General features: G+C 36.9%; 1 protein-coding gene across 1 annotated transcript in view; it reads left to right on the forward strand.

Annotated features, from left to right (window-relative positions):
• Positions 1 to 17,998, forward strand: part of lrfn2b (leucine rich repeat and fibronectin type III domain containing 2b) — a 119,093-nt gene that overhangs the window by 82,583 nt on the left and 18,512 nt on the right. Inside the window, exon 3 of the mRNA XM_060866452.1 lies at positions 3,446 to 3,547. The gene's annotated coding sequence lies outside the window, so the exon portion shown is untranslated. The remainder of the gene's footprint in view (positions 1 to 3,445; positions 3,548 to 17,998) is intronic.

Here is a 17,998-nt window from a genome sequence, read left to right on the forward strand (position 1 = left end):
GCAATTGGTCAGTAAAAATGAGATAAATGTAAGTTGCTTTGTACTGTATAAGGTTGGCAAATGAAAAATATCCTGTTGTTACAATCACCAAAGGCCAGTTATAAGGTACTTAGACCAAAAATATTTAAACTTTATCCATGCAACCAACTTCTTGGTTGTTGTTTTTTTTTTTATTTCTTGAGAACATATTTCTATTTATTTGATTATCAAATAAATTTATTCTAGTTAAAATTTAACTACTACTATGGGGCCGTCTTCCAGTGTCAGTTAATAGCAGTTAAGAGAGTTTAGAACACTTGCATGCCTGTCAGTTATTTCAGATTTCTTTGTTGGTCAGTTTATTTACTATTTGTATTTCTATTTGTCGGCATACATGACAGTTTGATTACCTCTGCCTTAAACACAATTGTTGCATTATAACTATAAGTACCAATAACAACATGGCACTTCAAAATGTATACCAAAAAACATGTTGTCTTGTACTATCTCAAGCTAACCTGGTCTGTATACTGTTTTACATTTATTATTAGCACGAAATAGTGTCAGCTGGCAGTGGTGGATCCTGCAGTAATATTTTAGACATTACTTTTTCCATCATGATCTTTTCTTTCCTTTTTCTGGTCCTTTGATGTGTTAAAAAAACTAGTCCAGATTTAAAAGTGTGAAGATGACACTGATAAATGAGAAATGTGTGATCACATTGAATTAACAGATGGATTCCTTACCAGCATGTGAATCTGAGCTGTATTTTCTGTAACTGATGTGGATGATGCATAAGGATCTGCTACAGATCAGAGTTAATGGCAGGAAATGACCCATTTAAACACGCTTCACTACAGATTCATGTGATTTGTCTGTGTCATTAGGCACAAATCAAATGAACATAATGTACGCTTTGCTTAACCAAAATGTGAAATATTCAGTCATAAAAATATTTTCTGATTTTTTTCTGGAAACAGCTTTACTAGTCAATCAATTCTACATTGTTTTCGAGATAGTAAGAATTTTATTTGCTCGCAAAGCCTCTTTGTTGTTTGTATGCAAAGGATTGTATTTTTTTTTTACATGTCTTGAAAATCTGAGGGTATTAAAATCAAAAATCCATATTTTCTTGCTTCCATCTTATGATCTGGTAAACAGTATGAGCTGACAGTGATATTCATAATCACCCTCTTATCAACAATCCTTTATTTGCCAAGCTTTCAAGAAAAAAACAGGCTTTAAATACTCTCACATTTTGCCACCTGGATGACCGTGGTGCCTGAAAATCAATTCTGAGCTTCTTAATCCCTGTAATCAAATTCGTTAGAAAACAATGAATCTCCTTTGCTGAACATTAATCATGTCAAAATTTTATTTAATCACATGTTGGATGTCTGAAGGTCTTTTGGGTCACTGTGTCATTTTATTGTTCCAGATATTGTACCAATTTCAGATGTGTCTGGTGGCAATTATTGTCAAATAATCAGTAATTTAATGAGGACTGGAGAAAGCATTACCTTTAATGTTATGATAGTCTGAATGCAGTGACAACCAACTGAGGGAGTTTTTATTTCACTCAGTCACTGTCATGATGATGCGTACATATAGAGGTGTTCTTGAGACATCAGTTAATCAGCTAATTAATCAAGTATCTGAATCTGTCCGTTGTTGCAGACTCACTGGTTTCCCAGTGGTTGTGGATTTTTTACTCTCTGCTTCACAAAAGTGTAAGAACACAATTTTAACTATTTACAACCTGCACAGAGCACACATAAATAACAAAGAATATTTTACATCAGAATCAAAATATGAATTAAAGCTACGTGACTAGCACTTAGAGCTCAACAGTTACATTTCTTTATTGGATACCAAGAGGTTGTGTGTCCAATTCCAGGACTGCTAGAGAGCCATTTATGGGTCATTGAACAAGTCTGTGCTTGGATTGACTTTTACTTTTTTTTAATATAATTAATTGCAAAAATGTATTTATGAAATTAAACACTGAATTAACCGATTTAAAAACAATTTGAAATATAAAAATAACATTTTAAGATTTAATACATATCATCTGAACAATACTTTAGTCTTGCTTTAGTCTTTAGTTTGGAAAATATCCACATTTCAAGTGTTAAACTGATGAATGTATACAAACTTTTTTTGGGAAATTATTTGCAAATAAATTATAAAAGCTGCATAAGTGTTCATCCCAGTGCCTAAAATAATATATAAAGTCAAAAAAGGAAAAACAGTTGCAAGAATCAGTTGCATGACACTTGCATTAGAGTTTACCTGTGTGCAGTTAATGTGTCACATGATTCAAATTCAAATCAAATTCAAATTTCATTTCTCACATACACAATCGTTCAGTACGACAAAAGTGCTTTGTGCGACTGTCCTAAAAGAATAAAAAAGCCAATAATAAAGAATAAACAAAATAAAGGAATAAAGATAGTGTAATCAAACCTAGACCCAGTGCTACAGTAGCTTCCCAATTTTCTCACGCCTCACACGGCTCAGAACAGAGGTAGTGTGATGCAGTGATGTGCATGAGTACAAACACATATATACTGTATATATATATAAACATAAAAGGAAACAGGACATATATAAATGTTAAAGTGTAGGACATGTACATGCAGTGCAAGTGTGCAATGTGCAAATGTTCGGTTATGGTAGTGGTTTTTGTGGAAGTCATGAAAAGTCCAGAAAGAGGTCCAAGCTCTAGGTGTTCACCAGGTTGAGGGCCTGTGGGAATAAGCTCCTCCTCATTCACCTTCAAGGTGCAGAAGTGCTTCCCTGAGTGCAACAGAGAAAAGAATCCATTGTTTGGATCTTTCTGGCATTGGCCCAGCATCGCTTGCTGAATATGACTTCAGGTCAGGGAGCTCGGTGGAAATGGTACACTCAGCTGATCGCACCATCCTCTGGAGAGCTTGTCTGTCCTGTCTGGTGCTGATCCCAATTTAATTGTGTTCCAAGCTTTGAGTCTGATAGAGAACATACCCAAAAGGCATAGGACCAGGAATTCCTAGGACACGACAAAGTTTTAGAAATGAAACAATTTTGGTTAATGATAAAAAAAAACGCTTTTATTATAAACAAAATCTGCCAGAGACCTTTAAATCCATAAGCCACAATCAGGCTGTTTGTGTTAATTCCAAAACTGTGCTATGATTGAACAAAAGTATTGAAGTGCTTACTGTATAACTGAAGGTCCAATAAAACATAAAGTGGTGCGGTCGAGATTCAATATCTGATGCCTAGAGCATTGTCTCAATAGACAGATTGAGATTTTCAAAAACAAAAATATTAAGTCACATACCTATTTCTAAAGTAAGATATAGATCTTTTGGAGTAGATAGAGATCATAGAGAACATGGGCTGACAATATTGGGGGATTGTGTAAAGAATGTTTATTCAGATAAAACACTGATATGACATTTCTCTCTTCTCGTTTGTCAAGGTTAGCGATCCATCCTACAGCGCAGTTTGGAGGTAATTGGGATTTAATTGACAGTCTTTGAAGACAAGCCTGAACCTATGGCACAGCAGCAGTACAATACAGGTAAACATCTAGAGCATTGTGTAATTTCTTTAAATGTAATTTTCAGGGCTCTTAAACAGCAGGCAATGTTTTTGACGAGTTTGTTTCCCTGATAGAACACTAATAAGATCTTTAGCAGTATATTTGAGGGCCGATTCATCAAGCCAAATGCTTGTGCTTTTATACCAGAATTATGTTACTTAAAAACATAAAAAATCTTCAACAAACTTAGAATATTTAGTTGGGAAGTCAAAAAACTCTGACTTTGCAGTAAATGGCATCACATTATAACAACCATGAGTTTAAAAAATGGGAGCAACTTGCATGATTAAAGTTTTTGGCATTGTATATTTTTTTGTTTGTTTGTTAAATAGAAAAAGATTACTCAGGAGACAAAAAAAAATGTTGCATGACAGATGTTAGACAGCATTGTGAACCAGCTACCAATCAGGTGAGAGAGAAATGAGATTTTGGTCAGCTAGATATTTAGTGGTCTAGATTGATATTATTTGTTTCAAAATTGTTCCAAATCTTCATATCATTGTTTAGTATTAACTAGATGATATGTAGTGAAGTTGAGCTTCCCATAAAGACGTTGACTGTGTTTCAAGAGAAAGGCTTCGTTTTTTAAGTCAGAGCAGATGAGAAGCTTTAAGTAGAATGTCGATGATGTGTATTTACTGTTGTAAGCTTCTTGGATTAGAATGTTGGTAAATGTATTTTCATATACAGTACATAAACTTTAATTACAGTAATGCTAATTTACAATATTCTGAGATGCAGTGAAAAAAGAAGCATTCAAACAATTTGAAAAAAATCATTTAACAATTGTTAAAACCTGCACTGCTTTTATGACAGTTTGGAATGAAGATATTTTGATCATTAAACTAAAAATAGCTAGCTAGTTTTGGATGACTACTGAAGAAGCACATTGGTGAGAGAGTAAAGGACTGACATTAGTTTTCAGGTTATTGGCATAAAACTCCATGAAATAAGGTATTAAATCCATTCACAACCATCTTAATTATAAAGAAAGTGTACAGACTAATGATCCATTAGGACCTCTATTTAATCTTAACTATTTTGTTTCATTTACTCTAATATTGCTTTAGGATTTTGTATTGAGAGTGGATTTTTGGAAGCGTTTCCAGGTTTTATAAGTACAAGAGGCATACCAGTTCTACTTCAGCACTTTCAACAGAACAGAATCCCAGCAATTTTTTGATATCTAAAAGTCCAAGTCTTGAGGTTTACTTGGACCTAATTTGCCCTGCTGTTTTAAAACGTATCTGTGAGGAATCCGTTTATTGAAAGCCTGAGCTTGGCTTTTTTTTTTCTTCTGTTTCTATGGGGTTGCAAGGGATTGTCTGACCCTGTTCACTTCAAATCCTGCTGATCTGGAGCCTAAGAGGTCTGGGCTGTTGAATGGTGGAAACTGATCCTTTCATTTGTGCTTTACAGATCAGACATCAACAGGCTAGTGAGTACAGATGTCTAGCAAAGCCTGTAATATTGGTCTAAAACAAGCACCCAACTACAGTATATAGACAGCCAATCTTTACAGGATGCAGTATTTTCATGCTGTGCTAATGAAAATGTTATAGTTTAATCCTAGTAAGTGAGAGGTGTATTCAGATTGAAAACTAATTATGGTCTGTGGTCATTAAGAAAGCACAGTACACTCTAATTAGTGCTGAGTTCCACCTGTCGGTTTTTAGTGCTGACTTCTGACATAGCTGTAATTAATACCTACTGCAGAGTCTTCAGACTGTTCATAGATTTGGTACAGGAAAGGGAAAGGTTATTTAAGCTTCATAAAGTAGATGCGCTGAGAAAACCTCACCAGTTTAACCAGAGCAGGTGGGGTTGCACCCAACAGGAATCACTGCCAGTTAGAATGACAGTATAGAAGAAAATGCTCAAATGAAAGTCTGTCAAAAGTAGCAGCATATTTCAAAACAAGGGTGCAGACATCCTGTTAGCTTATGCTAAGACACTTTGTGTTAACAGTTAAGATTATTAGCTTTTATGAAATATGAAATAAACATAATTTAATTTAATTTTAGGTTAGCTAACTGGGCAATAGTCTAAGCAGTTCAAATTTGCGTAGAAGTGATGACTTTGCAACTAGCTAGCATTATCAGTGAAACTGGTTTACATTCAAAATGTGACTTAAGAATTCTCAGAAATGGTCTGGTTAGCGATCAGCTATCTTATATTGTATTTTGCATATTCAGTAATGTCATGCTTTAAAAACTAAGCATATGCACATTTCATAAAGAATCCAGATTGAAAATATGGACCGATAAATCAATCGCAAATGCAGACTGATGAGGTTAAAATTAGTAATAATAGTCATAACTGTCCAAACACTTTCTCGGTTCAGGGCGTTGGTTTCTCAGAACTGCATCACTAATAAACTATCTTTTCTATGAAAAAACATTTAGAAAAAAAAAAAAAGTAAAAAAAAATAAATAAATAATAAGGATTGTGTTTTTCAGACAGGTGTTCTTCAAGAAATAAAAATGAACACCCTATTGTGCTTATTGACATATATAAAAATGATGAGGAGGTCCAATTAATCTTGATTTTGAATCAAGATGGCGAGAGGAATATAGATCTTAGAGATATAGAGAGAATGAGTGCTTCAGTAGCTTTCAACAGACAGCAGAAGGGGGAATAGTTTGTGTGAGGTGTGCTTGGGGTCATCCACAATGAAAATTGCTTTGCAGATGCACCATGTGGTGTAAGTGTCTGTGATGGAGAGATAAAAGACCAGGATGATGATCTCAGCAGGCCTCACTATCCTCAACAGGGTCTTAATACGAAACTAGCCAGTAATGCACCTGCTCAGGAAGCTTTCAATAGTCCCCCTATAAAATATGTTAAGGATGGGGTAGGAAATGGGCTTTTCTTAGCCTTCACAGAATGTAGAGATGCTTCCTGGATTTTTTGGCCATGGAGCTGGTGTTTGAGCCAGATGAGGTTCTACTCAAAGTGAACACCATGGACTTTGATGCTCTTGATGATCTCCACAGTGGAACCATTGAAGTCAATTGAGAGTAGTTGTTACGTGCTCTCCTGATGTCAACAACTGTCTCATACCTTTTTTGGCTCAAAAAAAAAACCTTATTGGCTCTACAGTAGGCTGTTAGCCGCTCCACCCTCCGCTCTGTATGCAGACTCATCGTTGTTGCTGCTGAAACCCACCATAATCTTGTCATTGGGGAACTACTGTATGCAGTCTTGAGTCGGTAGAGTGAACAGCAGTGGGCGGAGCACACAGCCTTGTGTTGGTCCTGTAGATGCTGATGCAGATCCATACAGGCTGTGGTCTCCCAGTCACGAAATCCAGATGCTGAGGGAGTTCAATCCCAGCAATCTGTTTCCAATAAGTTCCAAGCATTTCAAATGCCTGTCAGGTTCTCAGAAAATGATCTATAAGAAAAAACAATTTCTTCAAAGTCATTTTCAGCTACTGCTGGAGATAACCTTTACTCTAATAAGTGAGTGGTTCTAATGGAAGGATGCTTGATCTTGGACCTGTTATACAGTAAGTGAATTTTAGTATGATGTACCATTTCATGTCCAGTTTTAGATGAATATATCTGATTTATTTATTTATTTATTTTTTTTGTGTGAGAGAGAGAGAGAGAGAGAGAGAGAGAGAGAGAGAGAGAGAGAGAGAGACCAGCGGATAAAAAGCATAAAAAGTGATCCTCCAGAAAATATCATCAGCAAGCTGCAGAAGTAATCCACAGCACAATTCCATTAAAGCTTTCCTCTTTAAAAGTAATTGCAGATCGATTTTGTTTTAAAAGAGGGGCATTTCGTGTAATGCAGAAAAAAATCACTTACACATGGATGAAAAAAGGATGAGTGTGCACTAAGAGTGCGTCCTCAGGCTGTGTTCTAATAACGTTCTTCGTTCTAAATAACGAATCTCTGAAAAACTTTCAGTGCTTCTTTTCAATTCTTTCAATTCAACCAATTGTCTTAGGCTGCTGTCAAGAGTATTGTTTATTGTATGGTTTGGGAAGAGTATCTTCACACTTCCGATGCAATTACACTCCGTTCGACTATGGGACAAATCTGAGGCTATTATTTGTTTCCTGTGTTCCTGCTTCTTTCATTTTAACCAAATTTGTATAGAAACTCAAGCCTGGGCTAAAATTCATTGAAAAGTATATACTATTAGAACCTATGTTGGTTCATCTTTAATATGCGCTTAGTATTGTTAAGGTATGTCATGGTAGGTCATTGGTTATAACCATGACCAGAAGTTCATCAGTTCAAGTACCTGAGGTTGACTATGGGGTTAGAGGGTTGTCAATGCCCCATACAGTTCCTGCCTCTGTTTTAACCCATAACTGCTTTGGTGTGACCAGGAAGCTGACTGTGACCGTGGACAGACAGGAGGAGGTGTCTCCTATGGCTTAATGTTTGGGTTTTCTAAGCTAGAATATCTGTAATGTTTCTCAGAGTGGCATCCACAGTAAAATAGAAACCTTTGGCTACAGTTTGAAAGCCAAAAAAAAAATCTGGGTTATTTATTTGTCCTAAAGCTTACTAGACTAAAGAATCTCTGTGGGAAAAATGACAATCTTGTTTGGTGTTTTTGAGTGTTTGTCCCAGGAGGTAGATAAGGCTGAGTTTGTAGCTAGAGGGATGCCAATGACTGTCTCTCAACTCAGCAGACACTTTATTCACTTTGATGGTATTTAGCCTAACCTATAAAGCCTGCCTGACTGCTTTATAACATTGAAGAGATTTCATCCAAGATTAAGCATGCATTTTGCTAAATGTCACGAATATGAGCTTAGAGTCAGGTGACGGAGTCTGGATGTAGGAACTGATGTGTACAAATAGTATTGTAAATACATGATAAGAGATGTATCCTCCATAATGATGGATATATCACATCTACTGTAAAAGATTTTACCACAGGTCAAGTAGCATTGGTATAATGTGCATCATATACATAAATAATTAAAATATTCAAGCAGAGTGTTGAATCAGTGATACCTTTTAAAGATGTACAAGATGGCATCTGACCTACTTTTCTTCTTTTTATTAATCAGGTCATGTGGAAAAGTGTACAATGTGTCTGAGAGGAATTGACTGTCTGAGGCTCAACCTGTGCCTGTTTTATATTCTTGTTTGTGACTTGCTTATCTTAATGTGGAAAAGCACACAGATCATTTCCCTTTTCTGTCATTCCTTTCCTGATTCCATTATCTTTTTTTTATTGCTGTAGATCCTGAAAGCTTTTTCTCTTTCTCACAGGAGATAGTACCTTTTTTGTTTGTATTTTTTAAAACAGGTAACTGTAAGTGTTTAGTAGAAGTGGTGGAACAGTGTGAAAAGTATAGGGTGTGGTTCAGCCCATAATGACCCAATTCAGTACACTATTAAACAAATTGCATTCGACTCCTCCTGCCACCTCCCATCTTTTGTGAGCAGTTGACCTCACTATGGTTTGAAGGGTGTTTAAAAAATTTATTTTTGTGTGATTACTTGAAAATCGCATTTGCAGCATGCTTTAAGTGTCTTCATGAAAAATGAAAAATCGCTTTTAAATATAAAAAAATATATAAACTGTAAATTTGCACAAAATAAATCTGCATTTGTATTGCACTGATATTATGCACTTCCTTTCGTTTCACCTTCACCTTAAAGATTTTTATATACATTTTTTAAGAGACTTGTAACATCCCTATGAGTATCACAGAGAACGTCATTTTTCTGACTGTTTAGTGCAGTAAGATTAGCATAGCAAATATTTTGCCTGAAATGAAAGCAGATGTTTAGAATTGAAATACAGCGTGCTCTCTTGAAAGTTTCATTTGCTGCCTCACTTTTGTCTCTCTTCTCCTGCACTGATTCACTCACCTTAATAATGAATCAGGAAAAGTATTTTACCACCAACCTCCTGAATTAGTTTCTACTCTAACTGACAGTTCTCACAGATGCTCATCAACAGCCAAAGAATAATGTAGAAATACTGCCAAAGAATAATGTCTAAAAACTGCAAAATCAGTTTTCTGCTCAGAAAAACTGATTTTGCTGAGGGACACAGTAAATATTCGGTAACTGAAGCCTCACCAGTTTTTCAAAGTTTGTGCGTTTTGATTACAAGTTTGGTTTTTCTGTGTGTAATTTGAAAAGCTTTAATTTTCCCATCGTCCTTCTTTTTATGCCTGGTCTTCGTCTAAAAGGGATTAGTTTATTTGAAGCCCTGAGCAGAGTGTGTGGGCTTCGTCACTCCTTTCTCCTAGCTACTGTTTTCCTTGGTGCTAAAATGTGCAGTGCTTTTTAATCCTTGCCAATTGTAATTTCAGTCTCCATGCAAGCAGTTAAAGGGAGTGGGTGGCAGTACACGGAGGAACACTCGCTCTTCTGGGTGTGCTATTCATCCTGGGACAAAAAAGAGTGGGCTTCCCTTATGTATGCTTTTCAAACACACCCACTATCAAACACACTCATGCACACTGTGTTTAATAATAATACATTTGATTTTATGTAACTTAGTCATTTACGGTTCATTAACATTTCATAACACATATAGTGTATAACACGTGAAAGTGGGGCAATACTGTCAAGGAAGCGAGATATTTCGGCTTGGTTCCATATGAGGATTAAAACGATGCATTTACACAAGTATCTAAAGCTATGCATATTCAACAAAATGCAGCTTCTAGGCTTCACCAACATTCACATATTTTTTATGATAGAAGGCAACTGCCTACAAGAATAATCCTAAAATCAACTGCACAAGATGGTGGTGATGATGGATTCTTCCTTTTTCTGGACATTCTAAATGTTTGTATTGGCTGTGCCTAATACTTGTGTACTTGTTTTTGTTTTTCTTTTCCTCCATTGATTCACTTACCTGAATTAGTAATCAGATAGATAGATAGATAGATAGATAGATAGATAGATAGATAGATAGATAGATAGATAGATACTGTAGATAGAGTGTTACTTTTAGGTACTTTGTCTTATTAGAGCTGTTTATGATGTCAGATGTGATCCCTCATTTATTCTCAATCATTTCTGCAGTACATTTCCGCTGTTTGAGAGTCTCTGCAGTACTTATGCCTCAGGAATTGCTGTGCCGCAGCACATTGCCAAGCATACGCAGAAGAGCTGAGGATAATTATGGATAATTGCTGTGGGAAAGATGGCTATGCTCATTACTCAGTGGCCAGCAAGGGTGGAAGAACAGCAAATGAGTGAGAGAGGGGGAGACGGATAGCGAGAGGGTAGGGGATTTGACTTAATGTTTCTGACACACAACAGCAGGAATTTCAGTCTGCCAACAATTCTTATATGCTCCTCCTCAATATTGCCTTCCAGGTCTAAGCAACCATGTTTCAAATGTCTGCTAGTAGATGGCACAAGTGTGTACACTTACTTAGTACTGTACAGTATATGAGTGTTTGAGTTACGTTTGATAGAGTCATGACTTTTATTGGTGATGTGCTAGACAGTTATCAGGCTTATCCCTATATTCTCTGGAACTAATCTTTAAGCTGTAACCAAGTTTGTCTGCAATGAGAGGCAGGTCATTTAATGCCCTAACACCACAGTTTCTCTGGGACTGTTTTTCTATTTCCTCCTTTAATAGCCAGCAAAGAAATACACACACACACACACACACACACACACGTATACCTCCTCACTGTGTTAGTGGTATGTTTCTATTGGAATCTGCTTTCTGTACCATGGGATGCACACCCCATGTAAGCACACCTGAACTCAGTCACACACAGAAGCACAAACAGTTCATAAATCACACTTAAACATTAAGTCAGAGTGAAGTATTAGTCAGTGTGGCCTTGTCTTCTGACATACCAAGCTTTAGTCTCTATTATCGTTTATTTGGTTATGGTCTTTGTTCTCTGGTATTTGAATCTTCACTTTTAATCACTTGATCACTGCCTGTTTATTCTGATTTTAATTTTGGATCATGATTTAGATCTGTTTGACTGTTGTAATGATGGTCTTCTACTTGCACCTCCAGTTGTTCCTGCTGCCTGACACCAGCCACTTATTAATGAAAATGAATGGCAGATGAGTGATTGTCACTTTCTACATGAGAAATCCTTAAGGCCTACAAAATGTTCCATTTAATTAGCTGAAAAAAATTCCAGTACAAATGTGCTCAAGGGTCAGGTCTTGTAAAAAGGCCTCTAACTGAAAAGCCCTGGTCCAGTAAGTGGACTTGCACTTCTGCACTGTACTTCATGCTGACTGCTTTCTCTGTAGAATTGAGCCTTGGGATTGCAATGTGGTTTTATGCTTTATCGTATATATGTCATAGAAAGTGCAGCCCTCATAACTCTTCTTCCTCACTGAGACAACACAATCACACTTCCCTGACCTCTCCATGTTCTCTCCATCACTCCTACTGCAAACATACTGAAAGTCTGAAACCACTACTCAGTGCTGATTTTTATTAGTTTTACAGTTAATGACACTTGTCAAACAAACCCCATCACTCTTCACTAATATCATTCCCAAACAATGTGTTCATATTGACTGAAAGTGGAGAAATATATTCTGTAAAATCATATTACATACAGACTTTGTGAAGGAAACTCAAGCTGCTTTATGAGTTGTGTCTTGTGGGTACAAGCTGCAGTACAAAATACAAAAGTCTGCTTTTTCTGCTAGCTGGATTTTCAAGTGTAACAGACTTTTACAATATTCTGTAACATACTTTCTCTCCTCAAACTTTAAAACTAAAGCTGATAATGAAGCGAACGTGCAAATAAGAGTGAGCAAAAGTTCAGAGAATAATAACTTGCAAAATACTAACGGCAAAAGAAAAGAAAATAGGTGAATGCTAGATTGTCAGCTGTCTTCATTAATGGATAGGTTAAGGAAAGACTGGGTCATGCTCCTCACTACATGTGCCATTATTTTTCTTTCTGAGATAATAGAACACGCTGGGAGTCTTGGACAGAAGGATGTCAATCATGTATACTTATGATATGGAACATGATATGGAATTTTTTTATAACATTTCTTTTTTTTTCCTATTCATATTTTATTTATGCATTTATTCATTGTGGGGGGCACGGTGGCTTAGTGGTTAGCATGTTCGCCTCACACCTCCAGGGTCGGGGTTCGATTCCCGCCTCCACCTTGTGTGTGTGGAGTTTGCATGTTCTCCCCATGCCTCGGGGGTTTCCTCTGGGTACTCCGGTTTCCTCCCCTGGTCCAAAGACATGCATGGTAGGTTGATTGGCATCTCTGGAAAATTGTCCCTAGTGTGTGACTGTGTGAGTGAATAAGTGTGTGTGTGTGCCCTGCGATGGGTTGGCACTCCGTCCAGGGTGTATCCTGCCTTGATGCCCAATGACGCCTGAGATAGGCACAGGCTCCCCGTGACCCGAGATAGTTCGGATAAGCGGTAGAAGATGAATGAAGGAATGTATTCATCGCTTGATGTTTAAACTTTTAAGATTTTTAAATCACAAATGTGATAAAATAATATGGGATTTTATACTGTTGTGTAGGCAAGGAAGAAAGTTGTTTAGGAAGCATCATTAAAACAATGCAACTGCACCTTTAAGTAGCAGAATAGCAACAGGCAATGGGAAATGCACTAGCCAGGGAGATTGCCAAGGGGGAACAAAAAACAGAATTAGACGGCAGACACAAACAAATCTAAAACAACATGCTGGTATAACACAAACTCACATTCTTTAACTAACAATCAACACTTAATTTAGCAAAACAGACTTCAAAATAACAGGCAGCTGCAAAAGCTCACAGGTATTCAAATTAGTGCCAGCTTTCTTAGTGACTTATTCTCTATGCTCTCTAAGCTTTTAAGCAGATTTATTATATCTTATTTATCTTATATATCAGATTTTTAATTGGCAAACTCCTGTGGAGTAATATCACTCTCTGGCAATACCGCTGTTGGATTTATTCAAACTCATTACAACAGTATGCTTCTGTTCCCTAATGGTAATTTCTGTGGTTTATTGGATAATAAATCAACTTTTAACTATATGCTGCCATTCTTGTATCCTTTTTCCCATTGAGCTGCTTGTGGAACATAAAAAAAGAAAAAAGCTTAACAAGCAGCCAGGCATCACAAAGCATGCTGCGAAGTTCATCGATCTTCTCCAGGCAAATAAGATTTTCTTCAACTTATAAAAGTCTTATCTGCTAGTGCAAGCGACCTTGCCAGGACTTTTTTGTGCCTTAGGAGTTGATTGACACTGCGGTATCACGTCAGTGAAAGCCTCTGGGTGGAAACCCCCAAATCTCTCATCTCCGAATGAAAAGGTTATGTAACTTATCAGATGAGTGAAAATATGTTTTGCCTATCTTTTCTTTTTTTAGGAAAACCCAGCCAGATAAGATCAGCGATTTTTCAGTACTTTGTGAAAAATCCAGGCATCCCATGTGTGAGCACGGTGTTACAGTTTTATGAAAAAGAAAGACTGAAAGAAGTTCAGTTTATGTCAAGCCTGATGTCATATTATCTTCTATGAAGGAGCAAGTGCAACAATAATGGCACTCATTTGACACTTTTTACAATCAATAAAAATGTTGATAGTCAGCTTGCAGCTTCAGCAGCTGTAGTGTTGCAGCCATGGTACAGTGTTTTCCCTCAGAGACCTATGGACCAAGTCTGATGGATAGTCAATGTTTAGTTCCATTTCCATGGTTACAGGGATATCTGTGATTCCTTGAGGTATGGTGAGTTACTTCAAATAATCACCTTTTTACTGACCACTATGAAGGACATGGAACCACACTGATGTTATAAGGTTTGGTGTCCTTTACATAAAACACATAGGAACAACTATTGTTCAAAGCTGGGCATGTTTCAAGTGCTGCAGAATATGTAGATCAAGTCTAAAGCATAATACACCTTCATTAGTGGGCCACCGATCAGAAAGTTGTGAGTTTAAAGCAAGACATTTAACCCTTAATTGTTCAGTTGTATAAAATGAGATTAAATGTAAGTTGCTCTGGACAAGGGTGTCTGCAAAATCCTGTAAATGTACCTGTATCTTTATTAAATTATTACATGTGGTCCTTGTTTGGTTAGAATGAAATTCTGTACCACAACCCTAATGTATTAGGTATCCAGTATTGTGATATTACTTTTGGCATATTCAGCCACCTGAAATTTAACCAGTGATGCATTACTCTTCAATGAATTAGAATCCTGGAGATATTGGAATTATTTTAACCACACGCTTGCAGCCTGGTGTGTGTGTGTGTGTGTGTGTGTGTGTGTGTGTGTCCATGTCTGACTGTCTGTAATGAGGGTAAGAGGTATGGTGTAACAAAGGTCGTACTGACCTGCTGGTCTGCCTCTATGAATAAATATATAGTTTGATAAAGTACTCCTACACACGCACACACACACACACACACACACACACACACACACACACACAACACACACACATTGTGTCAATGGGCATTGATTTAAGGTCTTATCAAAAAAAGGAATAATGTGTAAATGTATCTGACATAAAAGTACAAAGAAGAATAGATAAGTGATGGAAGAATTGGGCCAAGCTGCCTTTAAGAAGAAGAATTATTATTATTAGATTTATGGCATTTGGCAGACACCCTTATCCAGATCAACTTACATTTTTATCTCATTTTAGACAACTGAGTAATTGAGGATTGGGTGTCTTGCTCAGGGGCCGAGTTGTGGCAGCTTGGTAAACCTGGGATTTGAACTAATAATTATTATTATTACTGTTGTTGTTGTTATTATTCATTCATTCATTCATCTTCTACCGCTTATCCGAACCACCTCGGGTCACGGGGAGCCTGTGCCTATCTCAAGCGTCATCGGGCATCAAGGCAGGATACACCCTGGACGGAGTGCCAACCCATCGCAGGGCACACACACTCTCATTCACTCACGCAATCACACACTAGGGACAATTTTCCAGAGATGCCAATCAACCTACCATGCATGTCTTTGGACCGGGGGAGGAAACCGGAGTACCCGGAGGAAACCCCCGAGGCACGGGGAGAACATGCAAACTCCACACACACAAGGTGGAGGCGGGAATCGAACCCCGACCCTGGAGGTGTGAGGCGAACGTGCTAACCACTAAGCCACCGTGCCCCCACTGTTGTTGTTATTATTATTATTATTATTATTATTATTATTATTGTTGTTGTTGTTATAATAATAAGAAGAAGAACAATAATAATGATTATTATTATTGCTGTTGTTGGTATTATTATTCTTATTATTATTATTGTTATTATTATTATTATTATACACTCTAATGAATAAAGGGTCACATGTTGAGCAGCTAAAATGTAACCTCATACTGTGTGTGTGTCTGTGTGTGTGTGAGTGTGTGTGCAGTGCATTCTAATCCAGTGTGGATAATTGCAATCAGAGGTTGTGTCACCTCTGCATTCCCAATTAATCCCTAATTAAAGGCTATTAACACTTAAAGAGGGCGCTAAAGAGGCAGCAGACAGGTAGAAGACGAGTGATTTCAACCAGAAAAGAAGAGAAAACGAAGTGTTTTCTTTCACTCAATAAGCCAAACGAGTTTACTGTCACTGCTGATAAATGAGCGCAGTGTGGCGAGTACACTCCACTCAGTCACGCAGGTAGCACCTCAGTGAAAATGAGACACTGAGCACAGATGTGCTAATGGCTGTGGCTAACAATATACCTAGCTGCTATAGCATGTATAATTGAAGTCTTTTATATGGAGAGCATAAATATACAGTAACAATGGATATTAGGCTTTTTGATTATTTAAAATTTTTAGATGTGTTGGTACATGACTGAGTGATTTAGTGTGATACAAATAAAACAACACATGCGTTTAGTAGATTTAGTATCACGTGGATTAGTAGAGACATTTTTGTCATAAATCGGGACAAGGAGTGGGTTTGCTTAGGGTAGCACTGGCCTTTATTGCATGACATTTTGAAACACAGCATAGCTGGAAATATTGTCTAAACTATAAAGCATTACAACAAAACACTGTCTGAACTCCAGACAATTGGAGGTAAAATAAACGTTTTCAATAATAGCCTCAGATAAAGAATAAAAACTAATATTCTTTAAAAATGTTAAGTTTACACTTGTAAGTTTAAACATTCAGCAACCTGCAGCATGAGTTCATGTCCGCATGTGTTCTGTTCATGTTCCACTCGGTTCTTTGGTGTGTCACGTGTCTTTGTTATGATGCATGTCTTGTCTCCTGCCCTGTCTGGTTATTTGTTGTTTCCCAATTGTATCCTAATTATTCACACATTCTGCTTTTCACTTTTATTAGGGTATTTAAACCCTATTGTGTCGCATCTTCTGCGTGAAGTATCAGCGTGGTACACTCTAAACCAAGTCTTAGGTCCTGATATCGATCCCAATCCCTGTTTCATGTTTCTTGTTTAGTTTTGTCCTCAGTCCCTGTTAAGGCCCTTTTATTGATAACCTGACCGCTGACTTTTTGTTGGATATCTATTTAGCCTTGTGTTTTGACATGTTTGCCATTCAAATGTGTTTAATAAAACCTGCTCTACCTTCAATTGCATCTGCCAATGTGTTTCAACACGTGCCTTGTAACAGACCAACTTCTGTGCCACGTGACACTGTGTAGCCCTAATGTAATATGCTTAGCAAATGTCTAAAACTATAAGTTTTAAATAGTTTAAGGTGGACTAATAATATAAAGTAAAAATAAGATTTTTCCCTTTTGATTTCCAGGAAAATAGATTAAGTATAGCATTGAAAAAGAATGTGCTGAGTTTATATTATTAACTCACCATGAAATATCTGCTAAGTTTGCATGTCTGAGACTACATTTAATAAAACTGTCATACATCCTCGTTTGTCAATTATCTATCTATCTATCTATCTATCTATCTATCTATCTATCTATCTATCTATCTATCTATCTATCTATATATATATAATAAATTCATATACTGTACGTTACAGTGAAATTCTTTTCTTGCGTATCTCAGCATGTTAGTAAGTTTAACTATTATACAGCTAACTTTGTTTATGGCATGACTGCCATAAACAAAGAAAGCTGTGTATTGTCTGGGAACTCAACTCATCTTGATGACAGTGGTGTTAGTGGTAACGCAACTTTTAAAGGATCTGTTCTATTGATCAGACTGTTCAAGCCTCAACAGTTCCAAGCTGCCACAGTTAACAATCTCTGCTCCAGCAGTGCTGTCTCGTGGTGGATCCTGCTCCCTAACAAGATACAGCTAGGATATGGAAAGAGAAGCATTTCTGTGAACTCATACATTGTAATACTAATGATTTCATTCTTTTCTGTTGATCTACAGTAATTAGTAACACTGCTAAGCAAAACACCTCTTAACCATCAAAACTATAAATGTGTGATGTATTTAACAACTACTCCAAAATGTTGGTGTTTGAAGTAAACCATTTCACGAAAGCAGAATTTCAGTTCATTTCATGTCATTGTTTTA

The sequence above is a fragment of the Tachysurus vachellii genome, chromosome 3 (genome assembly GCF_030014155.1).
Source record: "Tachysurus vachellii isolate PV-2020 chromosome 3, HZAU_Pvac_v1, whole genome shotgun sequence".
Taxonomy (NCBI): domain Eukaryota; kingdom Metazoa; phylum Chordata; class Actinopteri; order Siluriformes; family Bagridae; genus Tachysurus; species Tachysurus vachellii.